Source organism: Scleropages formosus, chromosome 21 (genome assembly GCF_900964775.1).
Source record: "Scleropages formosus chromosome 21, fSclFor1.1, whole genome shotgun sequence".
NCBI classification, from domain to species: domain Eukaryota; kingdom Metazoa; phylum Chordata; class Actinopteri; order Osteoglossiformes; family Osteoglossidae; genus Scleropages; species Scleropages formosus.
This window is the reverse complement of record NC_041826.1, coordinates 4,582,855-4,606,786: the sequence shown is the minus strand read 5'-3', so window position 1 is coordinate 4,606,786 and position 23,932 is coordinate 4,582,855. Positions and strand designations below refer to the sequence as shown.

The 23,932-nt window shown below is 42.4% G+C and overlaps 1 pseudogene; it reads right to left on the bottom strand.

Moving 5' to 3' along the window:
* Positions 1 to 8,084: 8,084 nt before the first annotated feature.
* Positions 8,085 to 21,198, bottom strand: LOC114909286 (uncharacterized; annotated as a pseudogene).
* Between the last annotated feature and the right edge of the window lie 2,734 nt (positions 21,199 to 23,932).

Sequence of the window (23,932 nt, the reverse complement as noted above, 5' to 3'; positions counted from 1 at the left end):
CAGGTTGGGTGACGGATGTTTTTGAGTTCAGGTTGGGTTATGGATGTGTTTGGGTACAGGTTGGGTGACGAATGTGTTTATTATTGTAAAGATGGAGTGATGAATGTGTTTTCTTTGGTACAGGTTGTGTGATGGATGTGCTTGGGTACAAGTGGAATTTTGGATGTGTTTACTGGTGAACATCTGGGCCTCTCTCACTGTGTTGAGACTAGACTCCCTTTTACAGATGTACTTCTAGGAGGAAAGAGCCAACAGGACTTGACTGGAAAGCCAACCTATATGTACCCCAGTATGAAATGGGCTTGTTCAGTGCTGGCAACCACCCCAGTGAGACAGTCCCACATGCTGCCCAGTCTCAGATTTGACAGACATCCACTAATTCAACAAATAATGAGTGCCCCTCCTCAGCCTAAATAAACAGTCCCTGAACTGTCCTTTACTCCAGTCTCAAAGGTTCCCCTTAATCTGAGACTTTGGCTTCAACCCCTCTACTTGAATTACTGGGGATGAGGCTCTTTGTTTCCCACATAAACTGTCAGAGTTGTGTGTGTGTGTGTGTGTGTGGGGGGGGGGGGGAATTAGCAAATGATATGCAGATGCTGCCTGAATCTGAGTTTGTCTGTGATCCCTCCTTCTCTGAAAATATCTATATGGGGGGTTATGTTGGGTCTGCATTGATCCTTTCAAACCCCTGGCCAATTAGCAGATAAGTAGGTCTGCAGGCTATAAAACTGTAAAAGGTGAGACCTGTGCATTCTGTCTCACTGCATGTGTGACTTTTGGTGCCAGAAATCACTCTTTACATGAGCATATGCCATCAACAACAACAGTTATGTTTGATTTGCCAAAGTGCTCCCATGTATCTCCTCTACTCATTTCTCTGCACTGGCTTCCTATAGCTGCCTGAATCAAATTCAAAACCCTGTTTACTGTGTACAAATGCATCAATAGAACTGCTCCTGGCTATTTACAGGACTTGATCAACCGGTACACCCCAGCCAGGCCCCTTTGCTCATCTACTTCTGCTCGCTTGGTGGTCCCCCACAAAAGGCAAAGCTTGGAGGTTCTCGGTTCTGGGTCCGTTGTGGTGGAATGACCTTCCCCTGTCACTCAGAACTGTGGAAACTCTGTCTGTTTTCAAGAAGGGTCTGAAAACCCACCTTTTCCAGATCCATTTTGCCCAAGATCTCTTCAGATCGTCTATGGTGTAACTGTTCACGCATCGTAACTCCAGAAGCATCCCCAGATACAACCTTTATTTAGCCATTACTCTGGTATTGTACTGCTCTTTTGTGTATCTTATAATATTTAATAATAAAACAATAAATAAAAAAATTGGTGTGGGTATCGGGATTTCTCTATCCTGTGTCTTATGCACCTACTTGAACGATGAACCTCGGTGCAGCAAGTGGTAGGGAACAAACTAGGTTTGCTTGAGACTTTCATGTCTGCAGCTATGTCTCCTCTCAATGTAATGCATAAATTGTACTTTTGCTGAGCTGTACGTCGCTTTGGACAAAAGCATCTGCTAAATGAATAAATGTAAATGTAAATGCAACAAGGGTTACGTAACATATGTTGATGGTGTCGCTGATGGTGAATGCTCTCTTTTTGTGTGTTCCAGTTGTGTGAAAGACGGAAGAGGTCTTCTCGTAGGGTTACCCTTAAATGCTGGGTGAGGGAGGGAAGGAAGGATCCCGAGGGGTGCTAATAGCAACCCCGCCACTGCAAACATACAACCTCTGGGGTGATCCTTACAGTCAAGACCCATTGCAGTGTCAGTGAGCCTAGGTGGAACCCCCACACACTGGTGTCTGGGTCTGCCACATTCATTTTTCTGTCCTGATTATGGTCGTGTCATAGCAAGCCTGCTGCTCTCTCATTTGCCAAACTCTCCTACCTGAAAAACTACACAGCCAGAGGACCTTGCCTTCATGGTGTATCAGTCACCTTGACAGCACCAGGCAATGGATGCCAGCCAGGCTGACCTTCTGTCCTGCAACTAGGTGAGGTACTTCTTTCGTTCTGAAAATGTTGTACAGTTTTTCTGGGGACTGCTCTAGGTTATCGCTGATGGGAGACATCTTCTAATAAAGCAACAGTGAAATGAAACCAGGATCCCTTGACAACCAGGCAGCCAAATCTCATATATGGACCAGGGAGAGATGGGGAAGGTTTCGACAACTAAGGCGAAGAATATACTTCACCTGGGGGTATGCTGTGCTTTTGGACGAGCAGACGGTGCATAGGAGTCTGGGAAAATATGCAATAACAATAACAACAGCTGGAGAGGTGACAGTGGGTTTCAGCATAGAAACAGACACTCTGGAGCTGGAGAAAGCCTCAGAACAATAGTACACCAGCAACCGGAGACCCCCGGGATGGTAAAGAAGGTATTTAATGTGTGGTCTGACAACAGCAACACTTAAGAGCATTCCTTAGCAGTGCTGGAAGAAAGATGGAGTCTGATATGGGGCTGTTATCAAGTACTTTGAGTAGTCTCGCCCGACTTTCTGAGATAAATGCTTTTGCACCTTTTCGGCAGGAAATGTCTGAACTAATATCATCACAATGTTAGAAAGAATAAGAAAGTCATAACATCAGCCCTTTTTTGGGTCTCAACCCATTTGCATTCTGTATCCTCAATGTATGCTGTTGTTCTTATGAACAATAAATGCGAGTTTTAATATCCATGTGCAGAATTTGAAATTTCTAAAAACAAAGAAGGAGCACTGACTTTAGGGAATTTCAGGAAATCCAGCTAATTTGCTCCCTGCCTATAATTAAACCTCAAGCCTTCATAAATTAACATTTCATTAGGAAGGGAAGGGAAAACAGGTTTAAATATTCATACGTTCCCCTCCTCACACTTGAGCCCCTTCTGATTAGATTTTAATGACATTACTTTGTCTTAAACAAATGAGGAGCAGCCGCTTAAAAGCCTATTTGTTTAGGGGATAATTACTACACCTGAAAGTCGGAACTCAGACAGGAGCATTTTTACAGACTGGAATCCCTTTTAGCTCAGCTCTGCGGTGCAAATCCAGACACGCTTTGACCTCACCGGAAAGAAATGACTCAGAGCAAATGTCCAGAACCCAGTTTTCCTCCTCCTTCTTATTTCTTTGATTTTTCTGCTTCTCAATTTCTTCTCCGGTCGCTTTTTACACAAAAGGGGTTTTCTTTTTTTTTTTTACATGTTGATTTCACTAATGAACAAGTGCTGCAAACTGGAAATGATGCAGCATCCCTCTCTCCTCAGAGACCACGCTGGCACTTCAATGTACAGAAGCATTGCTTTTTTGTGTTGAGTGGGGATTTGTTCTATGTGTGGGTTGGTGGTACCCAGAGCTGCAGTCGGAGACAGATAAAAATAACACCTCAAAGCACAATGAAGTGTTGAAGACTAGAGCCAGGAAGAAATCCTCCAGCGTGTGACAATTGAGATAAAACAAAGTGCAAAAATCCCGACAGAACAATCAACAATCGTGTTTAATCATTTCCAGCTAAGGCTATGGAAAGGGGGGGGTGGCTTGTTTGGGTAAACTATTGATGTGTCGAAAACGAAAATGGAAAATAAAGTGTTGATTTCTCTTCCTAGCCCTAAGCATGTCTCTCACGCTGTGGTCTGTGTAGTTTGTAGAGGAATGCAAGTGCCCACCCCCCACCCCAAGGCCCTCAATTGTGCCGTTAGAAGAATGCCATCGTCCCAATAAAAAGTAATTTCTGAGTGAATAAATTGGTTTCCTTGTTCCACCACTTTTCAATTAGCCGCCCCTTCTTGGGGCGCAGATGTGGCACAGAAGAAAATGGGCTTTAATTCACTGTGTTCCTCAAACCGGCACAGAGGAGGAGAGCAGCAAATTAACACTGAGTGTTAACCGGAGCTAGTATGGCATGTAGAATGAGGCCCCACACCTGTGAAATAAATAAATGGTCACATCCACCCATCGATGCACTTAGAAAGACTGTGATTTATGCATTTTTATGTTATCCTGAGCAGCTGTAGTGTACCTATAGTATTCTGTATTTCTGTAGCAAGGCAGCTATATTCTTCTGGTGGCAGGGTCAGCATTAATTGTTTGTGTTTGTTTGTCCACAGGACAGGTACATTTCAAAACTCCCTACCCTGTCCAATTTTGCACCTGTCCGGTGTCGGAACATATTGGAAACCAATAAATGTCAGGTTAAAATAATTTTTAAAAGGGAAGCACACATCGCAAATTTTTGTTTTCACAGGCTTACTTAATTACATTTTTGCAGGCAATGCAATTTTAATACAAACATAGATCTTGTTGAGAGCAAATTTAAATGATGAAATATAAATTTAAATGAAGCACTGAAACAGAGATTACCAAGTGCTCCAGGTAGTCCTTGACGTATAAATGCAACTTACAACCACTCGGACTTACGATGGCCGTGCCATCAGCCTTAATATATTATTTGAATCTTATCGTTTAGTTATAACAATTAAAGACGACTGCTCCATCTGCTCTAGGATAACATCACCTGGCAGCGCTGCCCCAAGGCACCATATCTCTTATCGACTCAGTCAGTGTATCTAACAGCCATTATGTTTTACATTGATATCTGTTTACATTATGTTTCTACTTATAAAAACGTTTCACTTAAAGAACATTTAGTTTTTGATTCCATTTAATTTACGTCTTATTTAAACTGGTTAGCAAGCGAAAATGTGTGTATTCTAACAGCAAAGAAAAGAAAAAGCTAAATAAAACAAATTAGAAAATTAAACTGAAAACAATAATGCAGCACAAAATTTAATTACAATACCATACTCTATTTGTATTGTTATTATACACTATTAACATGAATTTTAGGTGAAATAAAACAAAAAATATAATAAAGTGAGGCAATCAGTGTATCACGTGAAAGAAAGCATAGTTACAAAAAAATTCAATGTAACGAAATTGCCCAAAATAGAAAGATATTGGGAATATTTTGCTTTTTTTTGCCAAATTTCTACCAAGGAAATGATTTTAAAATCAAAATGCAGATGCTCATTAAAATTCTTATATTTTACCTTAAGTTTTTACACACCTGTCCATTACACAGGCGTCAGATTGATTCTGCCCGACCGACTATGAAAATTTTGGAAAATTTCTTGTCCTGGACATCCAGACAACCACTAATGTTGAGCCCTGAATGGTTTACTGGAATAGCCTTGATTGCCTGCTTGGTACCTAGCACTCGAAGTGAAGTGTGTCATTTAGGCACATTTTGTGAGAGGAAGTGGATTCACGCATTGCCTTTGAGAGCTCAGTTCTCCGGGGTGAGCTTTGAGCAACCACTCAGAGAGACGTGCTCAACGGGAGAAGCGTGGCGTAGGGTATCTGTCAAGCTGCTTCTTGCTGTCGACACGAAAGGAGAAGACTTGAAAAGAAGTGCCACATATAAATCACAACTCCGAGTGTGTGTGCCCTAAGGAAGGGGTTTCCAGCGTAATGAATGGACGTTGTTTCATTGGCTGTGCCTGAAGAACCAGCTGTGTCCAGGGTGCTGCCCGGCAAAGGGTAGGGTGCTGGCTGTGGTTCAGTCGGCTGTGTCATCAGGAAAGGGCTCCATGTCTCCCAGCACCCCATCGAACTTATGTGGCACCCTCCTCTCCTTCCTAGCATGTGCTAAATGGAGCATTTCCTAAGTAAGGTGTTACTGGGTTCAGCCCCAGGTGTTGGAGATGCAGCCTGACGTGGTGAGGTGGTGCTTCCTTTCCCCTCATTTGAAGAACTTGGAGCAAAACTGACTGGCAAAGACATGGAGAGAAAAGGACAACAAAAACATAGTTGCTGACATTGAGGAACGCTGTGCTATGCTGCCATTTATTAAGCAGAGATTATCGAAATGCTTTGTTTCAATTTACAGCCCAGTTCATGCGTTGCTTTCGTTTTTAGCCCTATGGTTTCCAGAACTCAGGTAAACACCAAGCCAAGAAAAACACAGTGTCAACCTTGACGTCTTGAATCCAGGAAGGTTCCTCTTTAAGCGTTACAGCACCGTCATCCTTGCAAACCAACTTACAAACATGCTTACAAAGTGCGTCCGAAGGTTTCCTGGCTCCTCAGTTGAGGACCAAATGGCGGTTTATGCTAATGAGTGCTACTGATCTATGGCAGTGGTTGAGGCATGCTCAGTTCCACTGTGTTAAGTCTTCTCCTTTTCCCACCGAGTGGACACAGTTTCATTCCTCTCTCCAGTGCTATGTAGCTTCTCTGCATCACGTCGCCTTTTGCATCGGAGGTCTTGTTACCTCGGAGGCAAGCATGCTTGGACTCTGGCTCTCAGCAGGATTGTTATTGCCGTAGAACGACTTCTCCCAGAGGAGAGCTTTGGCTATGTTCGCTTAACGGATTGTCGGAAAAAAACATTGCCCGCCCATGTGCTACCGGCAACTTTCCATCTCCAATTTACTCTTTCCTTTTCTCCATGTTCACTCTGTCTGAAATATGGCTGATTTTCTCAGAGGGACACCCTAACAGAGGAACCCCACCCACGAACGCCTGTCAAGGTATCCGTTCTTAAGTTCCCTTCACTGCCTCGATCAGTAATATTTTGTGTGGGATTTGGCAGAAAGGTGCTGACGACGGAGATGGAAGGCGTTTTTCGTGGGAGACATAATGGAATAAGTGCCTGCTCTAATGAGTACAAAGCAGTGGAATGGCACTACAGTGTCAGGTGCAGTGACAAGTGATATTAGACTCCCAGTTTTAATTAAAACGAAAAATGGCCTGGCAGCCAACTGAGTAATTACACCCAGGGTGCTGAATTATCTGTCGCAAAGTTTGTCACAACAAACATGCTGGAAGGCTAACTTCAATGGCCTCCCGCCCTTTTTTCTTCCGCAAAAATGATTTCACATTTATATTTCCATATCCAATATATGGCTAAAGGTTGTAACAAGTTGGAATTTGACATGTCTTTGGTGGTTTTCAGCAGATCAGTGCAGTTTTGCTGAACAAAATGTATATGTGTGCAGTCTGGGCAACACATGTGGTGGCATGGTGGCACAGTGAATAGTGCTGCTGTCTTACAGCACCGGGGTGGTGCGAGAGGGTGTGCTTTTGTCCCTGCTCAGTCTGTGTGGAGTTTGCATGTTCTCCCTGCATCTGTGTGGGTTTCCTCGGCATGCTCTGGTTTCCTCCCAAAGACATGCTGTTCAGGTTCCCCATAGTGTGTGAGTGACTGAGAGTGAGTTCCACTGATGTATGGATGAGTGACCCATTGTAAGTAGTGTATCTAGCAGTGTAAGACACCTTGGTCAATAGGGTTTGGGCTGGTAACACTACACAGAGTTCATTGGACGTGGCTTTGGAGAAAAGTGTCTGCTAAATATGTAAATGCACCTTACTTGACTTTCATTAGCTTATACTGACTTCTTACCTGGCTGTTAATTCATTGCTTATGTTGAGTACATTGTCTAATGCTGGCTCCTTCCAAGGTCTTTAAAAGCAACCACCCCTTTACTTTCTTAAATATTAGCTTTCTGCAGTTTGTTGCACAGTCTCCTTCAGCACTTTCTCTAAAAAGAGACACTTCCCAACTGTGCTGGTATCTGTATATGCTGAAAAAGTCAGTTAAATGGCTATCTTCAAAAGTTTTCTCCTCTTTAAAGGCCCCCCCCCCCCCCTCCCCAAAGAGAAATATGACGTACTAGCATTAATCTTTTTGCCACATCACCAGCACTGGGAGCGCACCAGCAACAGACCTCAAATAATCCCACAATTAAAGTGAAAAATTCTTCTTGTTGTCTCGTTTTCTGAGGCACTGCACATTTTTGTTGCCCTCTTGTTGCTGTGGTACTTTCATCACAACCTACCTGGTTCTGGTTCATCCTGGATTTTGTGAAGATTAGCACTGCGTAATGACTGTAATAACGGACAACGACTCCTTCGGTGTAGGGGCTCAATTCACAGATTGACTGCAAGAGGTTGATTCATCGTCAAGATGGGGCAATAACTGGAAACGAAGGACTAGTGTTTTTTATATCAGTGCACCACCCCCAGGAGGAGTACCAGACCCCAACCCCCAGACAGATGAGTGAAACACTGATGGTAGTGGCTGTCTCACTAGCTCATGTCAAGGGAATCCAGAAACCACTGGAACTCATGTAGGAGGTAGAACTTCACAAAGTGAGCAGACTGATGGAAGATTTGCATCAATATTAATCTTTTCTAATGGTCCTGGTGTTGAGCTTGCTCCCCCCCACTGCAGCAGTTATTGTCTGGAAATGAATATTGAGGAAAGTAAATGTCTGAGGTGCATTTTCACACTCAAAGCTGGCATTGACAGGTCTGTTCCACTACAGAGTTCCAGACTCTTCTTTGTCAGTCCATTACAATGAGCAAATAATGGTTTTTACTGGTTCTCCTTATTTCTTGGTCTTATGCTATGAACCTTTTCTCTAGGACCAATGCTCCCTTCTGGAGCCTGTTTATCTGCACTTCCAAAGAAACAGCTGTAGGCACTTGGTATTTGTTGGGAATGTCTTGCTTGTGTCAAATCACTGTTCATTTGTCCCAGAGCTGTACAACAGAACATGAGCACAGGAAGGACCTGGGGCAAAGGCTGCTGGGAATTAAGCCCTATCAGATATCCATAAAAAAGGAAAAAACCAAGAAGAGCCATAACATTTCCTTCAAAACCTATTCGAAATGACACTGTCAGGTACAGTCATTCACGAACTCTCATTTCTTGTGGGACCATTGCCTTGGGAAGCTTACCCATTAGTCTTGTTACCATACACAGTCATATGCTGGCAAAGCATGTTGAAATGTTGCAATATTCTACCTGGTTGTTCCAATTTAAATAGCAAAACACCTAGGTATCTTTGCTTCTCCAGACCTCAATCACCTTCTTGACACCAACTATCTACCATTATTTAAGAAGAATAAAGAGGACCTAGCCTCTTGGACTTCTTTAGCTATTTCAGTGTTCGGTACAATTACTGCTGTTTGAATGAATGTTTTACCTCAATTGTTATACCTATTCCAAAATCAACCATGTTACTTGCCAAACATTTTCTTCAAAAAATTAGACGTCTGGTCTCTTGGTTTGCGTGGTGCAATGAAAGGCCCAGAATTAGACAATCCAGACTTCATCAGCCAAAAGACAATGGTTTGGCTTTTGTACTAAATTTGAAATTTTATAATTGGGCTGCACAGATTTAAAAAATGACTAACTGGCCCAAGGCTAGACCACATTCACTCTAGGTGGATTTGGAATCTACCTCATGCCATCTGAGAATGTTAAGATACTTGCCAAAAATTCATAAGATCCAATCTTTATCCAAAAAAATTATCCAAAAATTCATAATTTCATAAGATCCCATCTTTATCTAAACACAGGTGAGCTTCAAGCTTTTCAAAAATAATTTCAACGTACCCAATACAGACTGATATATATATTGTAGCACACTGCCCTCTGGGGTTGGATGGGATGAAGAAGGTGCATGGAAACCGTTCATTACTAATGTTTATTGGAACAATGGTGCACAGCGAGAGGTATGGACACAAACACAAGGAAATAATGCTCTCAGTTCAAGAACTCCTTTTATTCAAGAACCCTGAACCTCAAGCCAGTCTTAACAGTTTCCTTAGAGCCTCTCAGGCTTTTTTTTCCTTCTCCACTGGCCAACAGACACTCATCCCATTATATTCCCTGTGAGCCTCCACAGCAGTTGAACAACTAATTCACATTTTACCTAAATTCTCGCCAGTTGACATGAACATGTTTTCCACCTCAAACATGAGTAACTTGTAGTAACTTGGGTCGTTACAATATCTTCAACTCCGTCACTTTGCTGTTGCAGCAGAAAAGGAGAACAGATGATGGACAAAATTAACAAAGGTTGAGGAACAGCTCATTACACCAAAAAACTCCAGAGGCATTATTTCGGCATAATATACTGTATCATTTTATCAAGCATTGGAACAGGCTCTTTCAATGTACTGAGGGAGACCTCAGAATATCTGTATGTGCTAAAGTCTTCCTTGTCTGCTCCTCTGTCAGCATCCAGGAACAAATCTTCAAGTTCATTCACAGAATCTATCTCACTCCAATGCACCTTCACAAGTTGATCCCAGGGACAACTGTTCCTCTCCCAGCACTATTGCACATTTATTCTGGGTTTCTGAGTATAAAATATAATCTGGGTATAAGATACAAATTTACTAGACTGGAGCAACGCTCCAAGAAACCTTTAATAAAAAAAAAATATTTTCTCAACTATTCTGTTGTTAAATCACAATCCCAACTCCTTTCTTAATGCTGTTATGATATGTAGAATATCCCCTCTTACATATTTGGCAAAGAAATGTATTTTAATGCTGTGGTGTACACCAGATGGCCCCTCTATAAACACAGATGACTGAGGCGTTGAAATTTCTCCCACTTGAAAAACTGACATTTGATTTGCATGACAACTCAAATAATTCTGAAATATGTGGACACCCTTATGAAAGTTATTAGAAAGTCCTGTATGATCATACCTGTGATAAACTGTAACCTTTTGACCCTAAGCCCTCGCTCTTTGTCTGTGGACATATTTGCTTTTTCTCGGTGCACTGTCTATTTGCAAGATGTTTTGACCCTGTGCTAATCATAAAACCAATAAAAAAAGAAATGTTGCAATAATGTTATCATAACACAAACAGAATGGAAAGACTGGCTCATGCTACTGTACGGCACGCTGAAAGACATCCAGCTGCTGAGTGCTGTGGAAATTGCCTCAGGTCTTGGGCGACTACCTGACACAACTGCTTCCCATCTATGATAAAAAGCTTCTATTATTGGCCTGAAAGGTCTGACCTGGTTCAGACTACGGCATGTCAACTTTGGTGAGAAGCCATACCAAACCTGAGAGCCATTTAAGAATAACTAGTAATATTCACCTGTGTACACATGTATTCATTTAGTTGACACTTTTCTCCAAAGTGACTGACAACATTAAGGTACTTATCATTACTTACCCGTTTATACAGCTGGGTATTTTTTTTTTTTTTCACTAGAACAATTTAAGGTAAATACTTTGCTCAAGGCTACTACAAGAGGTGGGAATCAAACCTACAATCTTTGGGTTAAAAGGCAGTAGTGCTTACCATGATGCTACAAGTTGTCTCTACACAATAAATACACACACACACTTTCAGAACACAAGAAAATATTTTATGAAATAAAATATAATACGAAAGGGAGGCACGGTGGCGCGACGGGTTCCTCCGGTTCCCGCTGTGTGATGGGTCTGGGGTTTGAGCCCTGCTTGGGGTGTCGTGTGACGGCCTGGCAACCTGTCCTGGGTGTGTCCCCTCCCCCTTTGGCCTTGCGCACTGTGTTGCTGGGATAGGCTCTGGCTTGCCCTGACCCCTCTCGGGACAAGAGGTGGTTGATGATGGATGGATGGATGAAAATATAACATATTAAATAATAATATTTTACACAATAGAAGCACTTCTGTTATTCTGTTCTTCTTACCCAGGTAAACCTACACAAAGAATCACATTCTTCGGTTATAAGAACAAACAAACATTTAGTCTTTCACTTCATGAATGATTATTGCTAATGTAATTTTAAGTAATTCTCTTATCTCTCTGGATGGGGTATTCACATCAGCTTTGAAATAAGTCCTTGTAATGAAATAAGCCCATGAAATAAATCACACTAAACTAACTCTCTCTTTTTATAATTGTGACTGTGGGGAGTCTTCATTTCCGCACAATTGGCTTATCAGGGACACTGATGAAAGCCGTGTCAAAAGCTGAGTCCGCATTTCTTCTCAAGAACGCACACTGCGGCTGTGGGCCATGTGCATGAGTCTCTTTTGAAAGCCATCGGGCTGTTTGAATAGAACCTTTGAGTTTAATGCGCCTGTGTTACTGGGATTTCATACCAATCAAAAGACAAGAAAAAAATTAATGAGTACTTCACCAACACCTTTGGCATTCCACAGTGGCCAATGCTGAACAGTTCTGATACTTCATTTGGAAGTTTAGTTTATGCTTCTAAAATGCAGGAAAGCAATGGGCCTTCCTTCCTGCTCCTCATTTACAGAAGTGAAAGGAGGAGACTGGGTCAGCTCAGGTGGAAGAGTCCCAGGGGGCTGCTGTGGTAATGATAGGAAAAAGTAAGAACAATACCCAGAACACCACAACACGGAGGCTAAATGAGACTATGGGGAATATCAGTCTGACTGATGGATTGTAAAAGTAGTAATGGGAAAACAACTCCCAATGGAAGACTGGTGATCAAGCTGATGTTTGAAAAGTTTGATACGGGCTAAGCTGTGAAAAACTTCAGCAAGTTGCCCCTTCGTTAGAATTAACCCAATGGGGTACCTGTGAAGAAGCTGGAAGTCATGTACAGTATTTGAAGTAACACCTGGATTCTTTGCTTTAGAGGTATAAATTTGACACAGTAACGCTGGTGCTGCACAGCTCATGGACTTTGGCTTCGGAGGTGAGTTAGAATCCGGAACAGTCCGAGTGGAGTTTCCATCTTCTCCCAGTGCTCACATGGATTTCCCCTGAGTGTTCTGGTTTCCTCCCACAGTTAAGAAACATGTTTCTGGTGAACTTACAATGTAAATGTGCTATATTATTAATAGAACACTGCCTAACAAGGTAATTCTTGTAATTATTATAACGACTTTTCTCTGCTGATCTGTCCATAAATTATGAATTGCAATAAAGGAATAATAAATCAAGTCAGACACACACTTTCCAAGCTGCTTGTCCCCTTCAGGGTCACGGGGAACCGGAGCCTAACCCAGCAACACAGGGTGTAAGGCTGGAGGGGGAGGGGTCACACCCAGGACAGGACGCCACTTTGTCGCAAGGCACCCCGAGAAGGACTTGAACCCCAGACCCACCGGAGAGCAGGACCCAGTCCAACCCCCTGCACCACCGCACCCCCCTCAAGTCAGGCAGTCACCCGGAATGAGAAAAAGTTGCTTGTCAAGAGAAATCTCTGCATCTTATCACATGAGGTTTGAGATCAGACTCTATTTTCTCTTTTCAGCTTTTAGCACTTTCTTGTTAAGATTTTAGCTTATGACTCTTATAGTTGATAAAAATGGACTAGATTTGTGAATTGCCTGTGAGATGACATGGAAATCTTGCAATTCATACGCTCATGAGAACCTACAGCATATACACATAAACAGAGCCCATTTAACCTCAGGGTTAGGGACCAAAGCGCTGCAAATAATTTCATGACTTCTAACTGCAAATCAGGTTAAGTTATGCAATTAAACTGGTTAGCCTGCTATGAGGTCTTAATATTTTAAAATAATGAGCAATAATGTCATAAGATGCAGAATGTACATAATACACTTTACCATGATATAAATGACATACCATATGTGTGTGAATGTAGTTTACCCTTGATTTCACAGAATTTTTATTTTCCCCACCAAAAATGCAGAAAACTGGAAAGCCTTACCACACACACACACACACACACACACACACACATTTTCAGAACCGCTTGTCCCAGACGGGGTCACGGGGAACCGGAGCCTACCCGGCAACACAGGGCGTAAGGCCGGAGGGGGAAGGGGATACACCCAGGACGGGACGCCAGTCCGCCGCAAGGCACCCCAAGCGGGACTCGAACCCCAGACCCACTGGAGAACAGGACTGTGGTCCAACCCACTGCGCCACCGCACCCCCAGTGGAAAGCCTTACCATCTTTTTTTAAAGTTAGGACTTCACTGTAATTCATATTTCAGGTCTGTATTAGGAAATGATTAATGGATATCAGTATTTATTGAATACGTATGATCATGGTCCCTAAAGTGAACATTAGTGATCACGGTCCAAAAATGGCACGGTCATTAAAACGAGCTGTCCTGAAATGTGTATGGCATTAACTCGGCAATGCACACACAAAACTAAAACTTCACTCACTGTGATAGTCAAAAACAGATAGTCCTGCTTGCTGGTGGATTGCAGCGCTTTTTGCAATAAACAAAGGCTGGGTGACGCATGCATTTGAACACTAAGCTGAAATTAACTGACCTTTTCATCATATTACGTGCAGAGCGCTGTTCATTATGTTGTCTGTGTATCGTAACATTTCCTCAGATTGTACAGGAGTACCTGGAACACAGAATTACAGTACTACATCTATGCAGCTCATCTAGTTTGGTTATATTTTGTTTTTTTAACTGATTAGATTGAAAATTTTGACTACAAATATTTTTAGATATTTACTACATATGATGTTATGAGCACCCAAATACAAAGCTCCCAAAACTCATAAATATGGTGTAAAGAATTGCATCCTACGTGTTCCACATTGAACTACTTCACTGATAATGTATATTTTCAGAAGTGGAGCACTTTCAAGTAAAATCTGATGTTCAGATGAAATAGTACACGTTTTCTGCTTGCTTGCAGCAGATCTTTACCGAGTCTTAGTGTGCTATGTCCAGGTTTTTTGAGCTACCCAACAAATAGTCATAATTACCGAACAAATAGATAAATTTTTTATTACACACACTTCCCACAGAAATGTCTATGCAGCTGAATGGTGGATGTGTGGAACCCAGCAGCTTTTCATTTTCCACCTCACTAGATATTCTATAAAGCCTGCAGTAGTTTGCTTTGCTCCAAATGCTCTTTCCCAGGAGATGCTGATTGGCCAAAGACATACACAAGAGCTCAAAACTTATCTATTTTTTCTCTTCTGTAGGGATATTAAAATAGATAGTTGGGCACGTAGTTATGCTGGAGCTACTGGAGGAATGGAAAGCATGTTTAGTTCATTTCCTTGGATGATAAACACACCACCTGGATTGCAGACAAAAAAGACTTGGGAAGCTTTGTTCCAGCTCCCCAGCTAAGGGTGGGATAATCCTCAGTAAACATAGTAAAAACTGTTCCATTATATATGAACATGTTATTTATAAAATATGAAGCAAGATGCCAACATTTCATGGATCAAAAACTACATTCAAAAGAGAATATTTTACTAACTACAGATCATACTATTGCTTCTAGTGTTAAGGTCATAGTTAGGTCACTGTCACATATGTAAGGAAAAAAGTTATTTGGCATTAAATTTTGAAAGAAAATAGATTTAAAATGAGGCAAAGTTTAAATAATTCATAAGGCTGTTTCAGTGAGGGCACAAGACTTTTGTTCAAAGCAAATTCCTGCCATTCTTTTGATATAAGGACCTCTCCTGTTGGCTCACGGAGTGACAATTTCACAGTAACAGGCTCACTGTGTGAACTGTTATGCCTTTTCAGGTTTGCAAAAGCAATGGTCCTCTACCTCACATCATTACAGAACATTACTGAACCAAGCATCAGGCTGGGCAATCTTTTCAAAGACACATTGAGAAGGAACCGTGTGCACGGTGCTTCAGGGCTCTCAGAGCTTAGCATGTTCTCCTCTCCTTTTGTCAGGAGCAGAGACAGATGGAACATGATTTATTTCCTCTTTTTCTGATAGCATTTGTTTCCTTTAACATTTTGTCCATCAGCAGGAGGCTAGCAAGGGTTGCCTGAACTCCATTTCAGTGAAAAGCTCCTCTACTGAAATTAATGAAATAGTTCCCTGAGCTGCAGTTTCACAGTTATCTTTTCTTTTAATTCACAGTTATCTTTTAATTTTTTAAAAAAAATTCTTATTGTATCTCTGCACTTTCACCGAGTCAAAAATTATTCTTGCTTCAATGTTACTCTGTTAACTTACTCTTACTGAGTCACCTGCTAGAGCTCAGTCAATCCAATTTTTTTTTTTCTGTAAAGCACATTTTTATGAGCAAGTCGCCAAAAAAATAATGAAGTATACTTTCCAGAGGGGGTGCGGTGGCGCGGTGGCGCGGTGGGTTGGACCAGGTCCTCCTCTCCAGTGAGTCTGGGGTTTGAGTCCCGCTTGGGGTGCCTTGCGACAGACTGGCGTCCCGTCCTGGGTGTGTCCCCTCCCCCTCCGGCCTTACGCCCTGTGTTGCCGGGTAGGCTCCGGTTCCCCGCGACCCCGTATGGGACAAGCGGTTCAGAAAATGTGTGTGTGAAGTTTAACATCATAAGGAGGACATATATTGCACAATGTGCATGAAAAATCAAAGAAAATAGTGTATATTTACAGAACATCTAACAGAGAGTGTATAAAAATGATTAAAACCTGATTTATTATTAGATGCTGGAAATTATGATTGGAGATTCAGGGATTGAATGGGGAGGTCTGGATCATTGAAGCTGTATGAGAAAGTAGTGAATCTGGATACTGCCATGAGCTTGATGTATGGGTTTTGAAATATATTTACAAGCTTGAGCCACATGCCCCAGGTGTTAGCCAGCAGAGTGCAAGAAGAATGCTTAAATTCTTTTATTTAGAATTAGTCTGAGTGACAGAAAGGTAGATGCAGCTAAGTAGTATGAATGAAATGCCCTAAATAGATTAATCCAGGAGAGATATATAGGATGAGATGCAGAAGATACAGAAAACACCAAGGGAGACCAAAGATGTTTCATACCAAATGATATTGTTACACAGTCTAAAAGGTTTGGGCTGCCTGGGGCCTTTTGTGTGGCTGTGTATATCCTCTATGTGAAAAGCTAAGACAACAGCAGCAAGTGCTTGACTCTGTGCTCATGCTCTATTCTTACTAAGTACTGCTATTTCTGGGACTTGTTAGCTTAAATTATAGGTATTAAATTATAATATCACTCTATTACTGCAAATAGTGAATGTGTCAATATGCTGGATGCAACCTGTTACTGTCCTCACATACTTAGTAAATCAATTAAGCTGATAGGTATTGTCTTTATTTGTGCAGACATACTCTTACTGAAACTGTTCATATACTTGATATATTCTATTACTCTATCCATACTTGGTGGGAGGGGGTGTAGGGTGGCACAGCAGGCTTGGTCAGGTCCCACTGTGTGGCAGGTCTGGGGTTTGAGTCCTGCTTGGGGTGCCTTGCTGTGGACTGGTGTCCCATCCAGGGTCTGTTCCCTCCAGCCTTGCACCTTGTGTTGCCAGGTTAGGCTCTGGCTTGCTGCAACCCCATTCAAGACAAGCAGTTTCAGCCAGTGTGTGTGTATCCATATTCTCAGAGAACCAGTCTCATACATTTACAGTTATTTATTTAGCAGACACTTTTCTCCAAAGCAGCTTCTACTGGATACTGTTATCAGCCAACACACCGTATTCACCAAGGTGACTTACATTGCTAGGTACACTACTTAGAATGAGTCATTCATCCATACATCAGTAGAACACACTGTCACACACACACACACTATGGGTGAACCTGCACAGCATGTTTTCAGACTGTGGGAGGAAACCCATGCAGTCACAGGGAGAACATGTAAACTCCACACAGACTGAGTGGGGATCAAACCCATGTTCTCTCTCACCACCCAGGCACTGTGAGACAGCAGTGTTACTCGCTGTGCCACCATCCTGCCCTTTTATATTGCATTTATTCATTTAACAGATGCTTTTCTTCAAAGCAGCGTATGTCATAGAAAATACAATGTGTACATTACATTAGCACAAAGAGAGACTTAGATGTATCATTCTAAAGTACAGTTAGTTTGTTACTTTTCATCATATGAAGCATCACAGGAGTAGCTGCATAATAGCTTATCCGAATATTGACAATTCCTAATCACATACACACACACACACACACACACTTTCTGAACCGCTTGTCCCATACGGGGTTGCGGGGAACCGGAGCATACCCGGCAACACAGGGCGTAAGGCCGGAGGGGGAGGGGACACACCCAGGACGGGACGCCAGTCCACCGCAAGGCACCCCAAGCAGGACTCGAACCCCAGACCCACCGGAGAGCAGGACCTGGTCCAACCCACTGCGCCACCACGCCCCCCTATTCCTAATCACATTCCTAATAATTTTTTTTTTAAATATTTACATTACATTACATGAGTAGCTGCGTGAAGGTTATTCATTGTTCAACAGTTATGATGTGAAAGTTATATAACATGAACATTTACACATTACATGAACTTAAGAGATCATGGGAGAAGTGAGTCCGGAAAAGATTAATTTAAAGACCCTTTTTTTTAAATGTGGACAGAGATTCAGCAGTTCTGAGTAAGAGAGGAGGTTGTTCCACCACATCGGAGCCAGAACCAAGAACCTTCATACTTTTACTTTTTGACCTTTTGTGTGTGGGACCACCAAACAACACGATACGAGGAGCGGAGATACGAGGAGGGAAGATATGTGAGAATGCTTCGGTAAGTCAAACATAACTCGTGAATCAGCATTCTGTATCAGCTGTAGAGGTTTGATGGCAGTAGCTGGAAGACCAGACAGGAGAGAGTTGCAGTAGTCCAGGTGGGATATCACCATGGTCGGTTGTTAGATAGGGACGGATCTTGTGGATTTTATATATTAGCAGGTCCAAGTTGTGCCTTCAATGTGGTGAGAGAAAGGCAGACTTGAGTCAATCATCACTCCCACACTCTTAGCCGACGAGGTAGGCAAAATCAGTGAGTTGTTCAGTTTGATAGAGAGTTCAAAACAGGAAGACAGGCCAGCTGGGAGGTGAAGGATCTCTGTTTTGGAAAAGGTTGAGTTGTAAGTGGTGATCAGACATCCGGGCTGAGATGTCCGATAGACAGGCAGCAATGCGTGAGGAAATGTCTGATGTTCCAGGTGGAAATGAAAGGAAGAGCTGGGTCTCATCGGTATAGCAGTGCTAGTTGAATCCATAAGAGGCAATGACAACAGGGCCAAGGGAAAAGTGTAGATTGAGAAGAGTAGGTGGCCCAGTACTGAGCTCTGTGGGACACCAGTTGAGAGAGGCTGAGGAGATGAACGGTAGCCCAGCCAGGCCACTTGGTAGGATCTGTATGACAGGCAGAACTCAATCAATTTTAGTGCTGTTCCTTTGATGCCAAGTGACCAAGAGAGGAGAATAGAATCTGATAGTTGAAAGTGTTGAATGCTGCAGACAGGTTGAGGAGGATGAGGACCGAGGAGAAGGTGGTCGCTGTAGCCGAGTGGAGAGCATATAAAACTGTCAGGAGTACTGCCTCGGTGGAATATCTAGGTTTGAATCTGGACTGGTATCCGTTGAGGAGATGGTTCTGGGTGAGGAATTCAGATAGTTAATCACAGGTTGCTCGTTCCAGTTTTTGAGAGAAAAAGGAGGAGAAACACTGGTTTGTAGTTCTGGACTGAGTTAGGATCCAGAGAGGGTTTCTTTACCAAAGATGAAATGAGAGCAGTTTTGAAGGCAGACGGAAAGCAGCCATAGGAAAGCTTGGAATGGATGATCTTGGAGATGAAGGTGGAGAGTTGCAGGGAAATGATCTGTAGGTCTATCGATGGGATAGGGTTGAGTGAGCAGGTGGTGGCCCTGCGTGACAACAGGAAATCGGAGATTTCAGTTTCTGACAGGGGCTTGAATTTGGAGAGCATGACTTTGCAGAGAAGTCCAGCATGATCAGGGCAAGCAGATGCCAAGAACTTGTCCATGATTGTGTTGACTTTGTCTCTGAAAAACAACGCAAAGTCATCAGCTGTGAGAGAAGATGGAGGAGGAGGCGCCAGAGGGCAGAGTAGGGATGAAAAGGTGGCAAAGAGCCTGTACGGTGTTTTGGTTGTAAACTGTGTTTTGTTGTGGAAGAAGGTTGTTTTAGCTGAGGAAACATCAGAGTGAAAGGTTGCTAAGAGTTATTTTTAGACATCCAGGTCCGTGGGAGTCTTAGATTTTTGCCATAATCGCTCTGCAGCCCAGAGTTTGGTCGTATTGGCACATAATGTATCAGTCAGCTATATGGTGGAACTGGGGTGTGCTGGTCTGGAAGTTAGGGGCAGAGAGAATCTAGAGAGGAAGATAGGGCAGAGAGGAAAACATCAGTAGCACTGTCTGTTAATAGATCTGACAATTGTGCAGCAGAAGGGAGAGCAGACAGTGAGGCAAGACAGGAGGGCGAGAGAGATTTTAGGTTACAGCGAAAGGTGACAAAGGTTGCAGAAGAAGAGGGATTAGTCATGAGGCAGGCTTGGAAGGAGATGGAGAAATGATCACAGACATGTAGTGGAGTAACAGAGAGAACAAGATAGCCACAGTTACTGGAAAGACAAGGGCAAGGCGATTGCTGGTTTTCTGAGTAGCGGGGGACTGGGACAGGGTGAGGTTGAAGGACTACAGGAGTGACAGAAGACTGCTTGCATGAATGTCCTCAGCATGCAGGTTGAAGACACCCAGGAGAATCGACAGAGTGTTGTCCCCTGGGAGAGAGCCCAACAAGAAGTCGAGATCATCCAGGAAGCCTCAGGGAGGGCCAGGAGGGCAAGAAAGAACAACCACAACAAGAGTGGTAGGGGCTGTGATAGAGACAACATGCAACTGGAAGGAGGACAGGTCATACAGGTGAAGAGTGAAAACAGAATATTCAGACTGGGCAGAGATAAGCAGGTCTGTGCCTCCACCTTCGCCAGAGGGACAAGGGGTGTGGGAGAATGAGTAGTTACTGGAGAGGGCTGTGGGTGTGGCAGTGTTGTCTGGGGTAATCCAGGTTTCAGTTAGGGCCAGGAGATGCGGCAAGAGATGGGAAGCATAGGCCAGGATGAAGTCATCTTTCCTCACAGGAGACTGGCAGTTCCAGAGTCCCATGGAGAGGTTGAAACAGGTTCAAAGGCTTGACAGACGAGGATAAATCAGGTTACTGTAGCAGCGAGAGCGTCTGAGTCTCTGATATGACGATGATGTCGCACGGCTTGGTTGCCATAGACAACTTTGATGTTCGACATGTTCAACGCATGATCCCTCGTAGACCACGATGTTGAGGAGGCCTCTTTCGGTGAACTCTCACAGGTAGACTCTTTGCACCCCGAGTCTTCACACCTTGAGGCTGCCGCTATGCGTCACCTGCTGAAATTTGAAGCGGGCTAATTCACGTGCTGCGATGCCAAATCGAAACGACTCCTACAATTGTAACCGAAACAAACAGAGGGCGGCACGATTAATTGAAGCACTTGAGTGACACCCAGTCTAAAATACATGACACAGTTTTTAGCTTTCCACGCACTCTAACAGACTACAAACTGAATAAAATAGTTACTTAAATAAATAAATAGTCGACAGCTGCGCAAACACAAACTGATTACTTTTATCTATCAGCACAACTACACGATAAGAATCTGTATTGGGATATGGCAGTAGCAAAACAAACTTACCGGATTCATGATGAACTGCAGCAGCGATCCTCAAATGCAAAATATAATGCACAATTTACCGTTAATTATACTTCACTTACTCCTCATTACATTTTTCAGTGTATGTTTTTACCTGTATGCCTTCCATTTTCTTTGTTATGGATTTTTTTTTTTTTTATGGCAGTTTCATGGCTCAGGCAGATAAGGATAGTGTAGGTAGATAAAGGGCAGTGGGGAAACTAGAGGCACAGCTGGCTCGTGAGGTCCTACAGATTTGTAATAAACAATTTTTTTTAGTTTATTTTTGCCTCATTATTGAAAACTCTAAGGGAAGTCAAACTAACTGGAAAAGATCAGTTCTAACAAAGCTTTCTGAACCAGTTAGTATATTAAATGTGATGTCAATCTGTCACTATACTCGAGTGAGTCAGTAGTCTCATAGCCGAGGTTTGATTTGTGCACTTCAGAATGCTATTAATGCAAAGCATGTTGTGCAGACAAAGCACTTGTTGAGAATTTTTTGTGAGGCCGCTCACCAGCAGCGTACAGTGTGCAGCACAGATTTGTGGGTCCCATAGTTTATTGTTTATTATGGTAAAAATTATATACATACATGTAATATAAATATAAGCGGTAATAATTCTTCCATCATGCTCATTTTGACAATGATCTAAAATTGCTACATATATACATATATTTTTATTCAATTAGCAAATGGTTTTCTCCAAAGCAACTTATAACACAAAATAAACAAAAGTGCTTTTCACCAACAGACAGAGGAATACAGATACAGAGATGAGATTCACAACATAGATTCATTTAGTGCATATTAATACGTCAGTTTTCGCCATCATGCAGTACATGAATAGTTAGATACAGAACTGATAAGGAGTATTTTTAAGGAGATCAGGAGAAAGTGGGTCCAAAAGAGCTGTGTTTTCGGACTCTTCTTGAATGTTTTGAAAGATTCTGCAGTTCCAAATGAGAGGGAGCTCATTCCACCACACTGGACCCAAAATCTAGAACCTTCGGACATTTGATTTTGGACCTCTTCTGTGTCGGACCGCCGAACAGCCAGAGGTGGAGCGTAGTAATCTGGCTAAGTTTTACTGAATGATCAGGTCCTCCTGGTGTTGAGAAATGCATCCTTAACTTTTAGGGCCAAAGGCAGAATCTTGCACTTGGTATGGACAAGTGTAAGCAGCCAAAGAAGAGAGATGAGGAGGGGATATACAGACACACTCTTGACTTACGAAAATATACCATTCTTCAACCCCAAAAGTTACGGATGTCAGATTCCCCCTCCTCCGCTGTCATTCAACATCATCACGTGTTCCTTTATACATGCAGCATGCAGCATCCTTCACTATCATATTCATAGTCAATACGGTTAAACCTGGTTCCTCTGGTATAGAAAATAATCTTTGTCCACCTTCATACTTTTGAATTTCATCTCCAAATTAATTGCTTTATGCTTGCAAGATGGTTCTCGTTTTCCTTCAAGTGCACGTTTACCACTAGACACTGTGAATAATGAAATGGGTAAAAAGCATGCAAAAATAGCTCTACATTAATGAGAAGAGATGCGTTCACAGCTCAAAACTCATGGGAACTGGGAATATGCAGCTTCCTATCTTGTCTGGCTACACTGACTTGTGCTTCACGTATTTGAGATGTTTTGTGTAAGCGCTAGAGAGAACTCTTTGGTAAGTCAAATACAACTCATGCCACAACATTCTGGTTAATCTGGGGAGGTCTGATGGCAGAGGCTGAAAGACCTGACGGGAAAGAGTTGCAGTAGTCCAGGCAGGACATCACCATGGTCTGGACCAGGCGCTACGTAGCATGTATTGTGAGATAAGGCTGGATCCTGTAAATGTAATGTGAGATGCATCTGCAAAACCAGATTATGGTTGGGAATGTGTTATGTTGTACATTTATTTATTTACAGAATCCATTCATCCATTCATCCATCCATACATCCATCTATCCATCCCAGTCATCCCAGTCATGGGTTCTGATTATTATGCATTGTCTTGTAATTCCAAGAGAACAAGAAACCGGTTTAAGAGACGAGTTATGAGCTTTTTCTTTGCAACGTTCCAGTATGCCTCCATACACACTGCCATGATTTCTTGAACAAAATCTTTAATCATTTCTGTATTTATCAAATCTAAACAAAAAAAAAAAAATCACTCACTTTTATGGGAATGCTCTGCAGCACAAAGTAAACCAGACTTTCACTTCTGTCAAAGATTTTTCTTCTTGAAAAAGAGTCCAACATCCCAGAGTTCTGGTACTATATGACAGCATTTACAAAAATATCTGAAGTGGTTCTCAAAGCAATAGATGTCCTAATTTATTAGTTATTGACATTAAGTATTGTTTCCATTACTTCTTGAACACCCTTACGTGATTTTAATGCTCTCAGATTTCTCAGGAAATAACACCTTGCATAGGCACAGAAGTGTTTTTTTTTTTTTAAATGACTGATAATAGCCATGTGATACTGGATGCTTGTTGGGTTTATGCACCTGCAAAATGTTAGGGACTCTCAAGCCTCAAGCCTGATATTTAAGGCTCATTGGGCAGATGCTGAGGATGCTACAGTTACCAGAAATAGCAATGAGACATCCATCACCACGGACAGATATAATTTTCTCCAGGCACCTTACACAGTATTAAACTTTATAATTTTTTGCCACGCTGACAATGCAGCACCTAACAACCGACAGGCATTGTGCCGCTATTTACTGGGAAATGC